The sequence below is a fragment of the Triticum dicoccoides genome, chromosome 3A, assembly GCF_002162155.2.
Source record: "Triticum dicoccoides isolate Atlit2015 ecotype Zavitan chromosome 3A, WEW_v2.0, whole genome shotgun sequence".
NCBI classification, from domain to species: Eukaryota; Viridiplantae; Streptophyta; class Magnoliopsida; order Poales; family Poaceae; genus Triticum; species Triticum dicoccoides.
The window spans coordinates 68,523,913-68,532,459 of NC_041384.1; the positions used below are offsets into that span (position 1 = coordinate 68,523,913).

The window sequence follows — 8,547 nt, forward strand, 5'->3', positions numbered from 1 at the left end:
TCGGTTGATACTGCTATGTGAGCTTTTCCCCCTTGCCCCTTTTATGAGCAGCTAACTATTGCTATTAAAAAGAGGAACTTTGATCATAAGGGCAATGCAACACCAGCTTAGAGATGATGTTTTTTTAATTATGATGATTATATCCCGACATATTAGTTAGGTTGCACATGTGTGCGGGGGGTTAAAGAAAAGGTTTTGGCCAGTACCAATATACGGTGGTCTCTTTCTCATATACTCCCTCTGTTTCTAAATATAAGTCTTTTTTAAAGATTCATTAAAAAGACTTATATTTAGTAACGGAGGGAGTATGTACATCAGGGGGTTAAAAATACATACCAATCACAATTTCTATAATTACGCGATGGTGATAACCTACCAAATATACACAGCAATAACATCTTAGCAAACCTAACTTCAGATCGTTCAAACTTTGCAGGTCACCCGCAGCCACGAGAGGACGTATTCGCCAGAGCCTTCTCTATTCAGATCGCCCCAGGAGACCTACATCAGATAAGCTACCGTAAGTGTGACTCTAGCTGCTCTTTTCTCTGTTTCCATTATGGTTGCTGCAAATGTGCCTATTACCAGTCCGTAACATATTAGCTATTTCTATAATATTACACTAGCCTTCAATCCTTGTAGACAAACTAGAATGGCATGGTCATTATTGGCTATTGCAGAACCTCCCATCATTTCTAATCTGTGATGAGTGAGCGTATTGCCGTGCTTGTTTTGGTTAGGGTTGAGGAGCATGCGGATGAGGTAAGCAGCAGGGAGTTTGAAGCCCTGACACTTGATCAATCACGCCCTACACCTAAGTCAACTCACAGGTATGTCCATTTTATGTTGGTACTTCTCTTAATTTGAATGACGGGTGCTTGCTCCCACGGATTTCTGTGCGAGTGTAATCTACAAAGCTTGATGCGCTTCCAAGGTTTAGAAAAATCTATCTTGGAACTCTTGAGTAATTTTTATTGCTAACACACGCATAAGTTTTACAAATTGTCTACATCTACATTGACATGCGTGGAGCTCCTTAGAAACATGGCTTAATATATCGATTTGTTTCTCTTTTTAAAATCTCCAGGTTTATCTTGTTTCTTGTTAGCATAAATTTGCAAATGTAGCATACGACATGTATAAATTAATCAAGTGTAATACATGAATGGAATAATGGAGAAATTAGCAACCGATCAATATGTAATTAGTGTGTTGTGAGCCTGTGGCGCCACAATGTGTAGGCGTTATGAATTGACATTTTAATTTCTAGATAATATTTCTAGGTGATTTGCATCAACTGCTATTAAATTTAGCAAATTAAATTTAAGCCCATAAAGCACAAAATATTGATCTAGTTTTAAAAAAGCTAGCAATTCTTTCCCTTACTTCCATAGTCACCGACCAACATGTTTTCATCAGGGTTGAGAAGAAGGCTAGCAAGGTGAGCAGGGGTGAGGGATCTACAGTTACAGATCTACCTGAATTAACTGATAGGTACGATATTGTTGTTTAGTTATTAACTGGTTATTAATTGGGTTTTGGTTTGTTGAAATGACAGGTGCTTATTATAACCTGCATCCGTTCTGCATATCATTCAAATATGTTTGATTCATCAAGTTGATAAAACTTGTTACAGAAGATTATTTATGTCAAATATCTGTTTTGGCCATTATTTGCACTGCAATTCTCATAGAAGAAATAATTTTGGATGCAATGCTAGTTTCTTTTATAGATGCTAGTAATTATTACCACACTTCTTTTTTCGAAAAGGGGCGCTTTATTACCACACTTCTATAATCACTAACCAACATGTTCTGGTCAGGGTTGAGAAGAATGCTGGCAAGGTGAGCGACATTGAGGGTCCTGCAGTTAAGGCTCCACCGTAAGTGTGCCTCTTATTTTGCAACGTTACTACATTGGTCTCTTCAGACCCCCTTAAAACGAAAAGCGAGAATGCCTGGTTATTATTGCAATACCTCCATGATAATAGTCGTGAACTAATGAGCATATTGGTTTGATTATCTTCTGCTCAGGGTTAAGGAGGATGCCAGTGAGGTGCGCAGCAGGGAGTTTAAATCAGTAACACTCGGTCAGTCACTTCCTACATTTAACCCAACTCAAAGGTATTGCATTGGCCTCTCTTTGGACAGCTCTCAAACCATGGGTTAATAATTATTGATTGATTTTTTTAATTACCCTCTAGGTTTATCTTGCTGTTTGTTACTCCCTCTGTAAGCAACCTAAAACGTCTTATACTCCCTCCGTTCCTAAATATTTGTCTTTTTAGAGATTTCAAATGGACTACCACATACGGATGTATATAGACATATTTTAGAGTGTAGATTCACTCATTTTGCTCCGTATGTAGTCACTTGTTGAAATCTCTAAAAAGACAAATATTTAGGAACGGAGGTAGTAGTTGTTTACAGAGATATTACTATTTACTGTTTAGAAGCCTCAAAGCAATAAACATTTACCTGTAGCATTCTTTCATGAGTTTTGATATCATTCAAATATGCATTCGTCAACTTACAAATAATTGTTGAAGAAGATGATATTTATATCAAGTAAATGATAGCTTTGGAATAACCACTAATTGTGAGGACGTTTTATTGCTTTAGGTCTAGGAAACGTGATTATTACGCTGCAGACAGTACGACTCGCTCTGAGATTTTTGAGGAGATGCTCGAAGGTGTATCAGAGCCTTGGTATGTATGATGATTTTGCTTTTGTTCGTCTCATATTATATTTGTTTTGTAGTTTGTAAGTCTTAAATGCATTGCTGTAGCAAGAAGCCTCAGAGCAGCACAGTTTTACTTGTATATATACATGGATCAAGTAAGGAAACAACAACTACTACAAAACAACGTGTCATTAGTGCAGTGTGGTGTATAGGCCTAGATGCACGACGAGATAACTACCGCACCGAAGAATGAAGAGAGCCAAACATCATGAATCTAACCGCTTTGGGTTTTTCTTTTCTTTTTCCTTGGCTACACATAGCTTTGGTCTTGTATGACTTTGCTATTTGCCGACGTGTTTTTGGGTGCGTGCGTTGGCTGTGTCATCCTAGCTATGCAGAAGCCGGGGGTGTGCTCTCTGGGTTTGTATCCTCTTGATGCTCCTTTTTGAGCCAATAAAATCCACCCTTTGTCGAAAAAAACACCATGGCTGCGGGAGGCTGTACAGACATATACTAGCTGAGAGAATATGTGGAGGTGTGTGTGGCGTGTGTGGAATCTAACTGGCCCAGTTAGTCTTCCTGTGAGGCGTGTGTGGAACCGTCGAATCACGCCTGAGACTGAAATCACCCCAAGCACAGAGCCACCTGCACATTCTCCCCCTTCACCCAATCTTCCTGCCTTCTTTGTTCGGTGCCTCCTGAGGAAACAGTGGGGCGCCACTTCTTTCAGTGTCCCTGCAGCTCCTATTGTTGGGCCTCACTTGGAATATCATGTCCTCTTGCTGGTTCCAGGCTTGAACCTATACATTCTGCAAGACAGAGCTTGGATAGGCCCATGCTCATGGATATCTTTATCATGGCTACTTAGGGTGTTTGCAAGGAGAGGAATAATAAGCGCTTCAGACGGATCCCTCCCTCTCACCAATCCTGGATTATCAGGTTTAAGGAGGATTTCACTCTCCTGAAGCACATAACTAAACAACGAGTAGGCGGATATTCAATTTGGCTCTCAGGTGTAGATGATCCTCATACCAGGACTGTTGGACGGTGCCAAGATTCCCGCCAGGGGTTGTATTCTCACCCATATTTCAGATTGTGTTGGCTTTAAGCTATAGTAACTGGCCCACCTCTGCCAGTAATAAATTTGGACATTGCCGTTTGCTTGTCGGCAGTACAAACGAATGGACCGTTGATGCAAATTATGTGCCACCGGCTCGGGAGCGTCCATTAACTCCGCCTGCCCCATCTGCTCACTGAACCGAAACTTTGGCCAAATCCACGGCCTGCTCATCTTCCTCTTCGTGAGGTACCCATGAGGCCATGAGATCAAGTGGCATTGACGGTTTCCAGAGGAGAAGCTATACTGCGGATCGAGATGGAGCATGCAGCAATTTTGGGCGCATTAACCTTCCGTCCATATTAATTATCGCTGAAATGGATGTATCTGTACGTACTAGATACATTCATTTCAGCGACAAATTAATATGGGAAGGAGGGAGTATTTTTTTAATTGATATGTCAGTGGGAGCCATGCTATAACTTGTGGAATAACTGTTTCCTTTTCTTCAATTGTCTCACAAACTACACTCTGGTATCATGCCAATTTAAGATGAAGTGCACATATGTGATCAGGACTCATGATCAATATATTGATCATTTAATGGCATAATTAATCATAATTTTACTTGTTGCACTTGCACTTTAGAGAACAGTGTATATGTATATGTAGTTCAATGCTATTTAACAAATTTCCAATATGCATGGCATAATGTTTGTTGTATATTGCTTCTTAGGCTCATGTGTGTGTGGTATTATTCTGCATTTTGTTGATCCTTTGGGATTTCTTATGATTCAGGGCACAAAAATGTCGTGATATGCGGAAGTACTTGGAAGAACATACATACACTTGTATGGTGGAGGCTATGATTGCCGCTGAACATGGCTTTAGCAACCCGGCCCAGCATAAACTGGATGCTGAAGCATTCTTGGCATCAGAAGGGGCATATGAAGCTCCTGAAGTCCCTGAGTCCTTTGCCTCTACAAGAGAGAATATAGCGCAGTATGTTCTGATATGATTTTCATATAAATTTTGAAGCATGCAACAATTTTAATGTATTGTTGCAGGGCTGAAGTGTCTACGGAAGAAATCATTGAGAATGGTAAAAAGTGGATGGGTGAGGAAGTCATGTTGGCTTTTAAGAAGTACAAGGAAGGAAAGAGCCAATTCAAAGTACGTGCGGTCTTCTGCTATTTTGTCCTCCTAACTGAAAGCAAGTTTGTTTATAAGGTGTTTTTTCAGGACGTGGTGCATTATGGCCTAGATGAGCTTCAACATCAGTGCTTCAGCATGTTGAGCTATGATCACACCTTCCATCACTTCAACTTCACCGTTAAGATGGAGAAATCAGGCGGTGATTCATCATCAACGCCCTTTTTTGCTGAGGTGAAAGAGATCCATGGAAGAAAAATATTATTCCTGCTACGAACTAAGTTCGTATGATGATGGTATGTGCCCCTGCTGTCTTCTCTTCCATTCTAATTAAATAAGGATTGTGTTTAGTTTGCTTGCTGCAAAATTACGTTTTGATGTCTTGAGCTATGTATCTTTGTTTAGGTCACTGCTACGCGTGCAAAAATCAAGGAATGCATGCACTGAAGCATCCTATTTGTCTAATGGGGTATGACAGTGGTCATGCTGATACGGAGTCCCCCTTCCTTTATCTTAGTGATGACGAATAATCTGATCTCGAGTGGTGACGGTGTTTGCGTCGACAGCGGGGAGAAGTATGTGGTTTGTTTATGGTTACATCTTCTGATCTGCATGTAGTCCAGTAGTGCAGTTATGAATCATACTGATATTTGACCTGTACTAAGTTCTAAGGAGCGAGTTTTTGCTTTCATGACCGTGCTTTTCAATGTTTCACAAAGCAGACTATTTTTCTCGGAGTAAATTGTCAAACACCACCACAGTTGTGGTCTCGTTTAAGAAAACACGTTCCTTTCTTTTTGCAGAGAGCAATGCTATTCTTTGAAGCAGAAGTTGGATTTGGGTGCTCCCGAGTCCTGATCCAAGCACGGAAGTAGAATCAAAACTACCCCTTTTCTCTCAGTTTGTATGACCTGTGATCAATTTCCAACACTTGTTAGCGAAAAATGAAAATGTAGTGTTCACTCACTAGTCTCAGGCTCTTGGCAGCCACATTTCGAACGTTGTCGATCCCATCAGCAATCCTCGCTGATGTCCTCGGTTGCGTAGTCGACACTGGAGACCTCACGGCATGCTGCCTCCTACCTGTGCCCCTGCGCCTGCCTCATTTACTCTTACGCTATGTTTGGATGTAGACATTCAAGACAGGTATTGCATTGGCTCCAATGCCTAATATCCCAAGGCATTGGTATTGAGCTGCAATGGCACACTTTGTGTTTGGATGTTCAGCAATGCCAAATCTTGTTTGGATGCGCATAGTGTAGAATTGGACATTGTGAAATGTATGAACAATATAATAATTGCTTGTACAAGTTTGGAAATGAAATCTGATCATCATGCCATATACTTGAGATTATGTATTATAATACAATAAAATCACATGCAAATAATTTAAAAATTGGTATAGACAACATCAATTGTCCAAAATACATGAAAAATAGGCTGAAAAGTGTACATAGACAACATGAGCATATAATCATGCACTGGACAATATCAACTATTCAAAAGCGTGAAAAATAGGCTGAAAACTGCACATTACAATAGTACATTAGAATTAGGCTCAAAACTGTAGGTAGCAGCAGCATATTATGATGAACTTCACAACACTATCAGCTGTTCAAAAACATGAAAAATTAGGCTGAAAACTATATGTAACAGCCGCATATCATGATGAACTTGACAACAACATCAATTGTCCAAAAATTATCAACAACAACATATTATGATAGCCTTGCCAACACCATTACATATTATAACATGTCTCACACCATCCAGAACGCATAACAAGTCTTGTGCATCAACCATGCAACTTTAGGACAAGCTCAAAAGTCTCACAGAAACTAGGAGAACTAAAAGTAGCAATACACATAAATATTATCCATGAAGAGCCATTCTACTATTCCAACATCAACAACCATTCCTTCTTGAAGTTCATGGGAAGCTCAAGAAGCGCTTGGTACAAGCGTTCGCTAAGGATCAACTTACCATAAGATCGCAATATGTCACCACGAGCCAAATCAGGGATCATCTCAAGTGTCACGAGGATTTCAGCATGAGCCTTTCATATCCCCAAGTAGGCATAGGATGGCATCATTGGTCCATTTTTTTGTGGCATTTCAGGAGAGGCTTCATTGGGTTTCATAGTTGGTTCTACAACAGTTTCAACACCTGTGACAGCACCTTCACCATCTGCATGATCTTTTGAGTATACGGTGGTGATAGCATCCCAATTCTTAATGACCTTGTTCTTGTAAAACGGTACTTTCTTGTTAGCCTACACACACACGCACGCACGCACGCACATGCGCGTTCGTATCCTACATATGTGCAATACAATCAAAATGTGGAATGGATAAATTTATTACCGCGACATATTTAATCCACACATCTTCACTATCAATTGACAGCTTGTTATGGATCCAATCCCACCCAAATCCACTTTGAGAAAGCATCTTGCTAATGGCCTCATAGTGCTTTTCAAAGGTCTTGCACCTTGAACTTATGTTTTCCTTTGTGATGGTCACATTGCACCTCTCACACACATTACCTATAACAGCACTGTAGTCTGTAGACATGGGACTTCCATCCATTCTGGGCATGATCACCATTGTTGTGATGCTCAACAAGGACCTCCACTAGTGCAATGTCCATTTCATCTGTCCATGTGAGGTAATTTCTACCATTTTTTTCCACCTTCTTCAGCCATGGTCCTACAAGAAAATGCATGCACATAATATCCAAACACAAAGACAACGTAAGATGCATGTAAATTGAAACACAAAGACAACAAGGTAATATGACACACACACACACACAACACACACACATATATATATACATATTAATTTCTTAATATGAGGCATGTACAAAATACCCAAAAGATACTATTAGCAAGCTATGTTATCACACAAGCAAAGTCCATGCAGTGCTGACCCACACATCCTAGCAAAGCCATACCAACTAACTAGCACAAAAGAGAACGTACACCATTATCTAGTTGACCCACACATCCTACTCCAACTCTAGTTCAACATGTCTCACGAGGTACTCATCAGACATGCCATTAGCTAGCTGCTCTCTAAAGTTGGTACATGAAGTGCTGACTTGAAAACTCCTAATTAAGTTAGCATCATCTAGAGGATCATCTTCAGAAGAGGCTATTTCATTATCCACTTATGCCAGCAACAAATCATTCATCACATGCTGCCTATCCCTTGCAAAGTTGTGTAACACACAACAAGCATTAATAATTCGAACCTGCAATAATATTTGTTTATCGTAAGCATTTTTCATTTAGTTTGCATCTTATTCACCACCATATGGACACATCATACCTGGTCCTTTATGTCAAAGAAAGATTGACAACGTATGAAAGCCCACTTTTTCTTCCACAACCCAAATGTTTTCTCGACTACATTTCTAGCTCGGGAATGACGCAAGTTATACAACTCTTTGGGAGTTTGGGGCTGTTGTTGACTTGATACTCACTCTTTTAAGTGATATCGAGTCGATCTGAATGGAGCAAGAAATCCAGGACCGTTGGTGTAACAAGCATCAACTAAATAATATTTCCCTCGTGTGGCAAGCAAGTGAGTTAGGTAACAATTACATAAGAGAAATGAATTACCAAGGGAAAGAAATTGGGGAGGATTGGGGT

The 8,547-nt window shown here is 40.1% G+C and overlaps 1 pseudogene; it reads left to right on the forward strand.

Moving 5' to 3' along the window:
- Positions 1–6: 6 nt before the first annotated feature.
- LOC119271247 lies at positions 7–5,675 on the forward strand (annotated as a pseudogene).
- Positions 5,676–8,547: the final 2,872 nt, after the last annotated feature.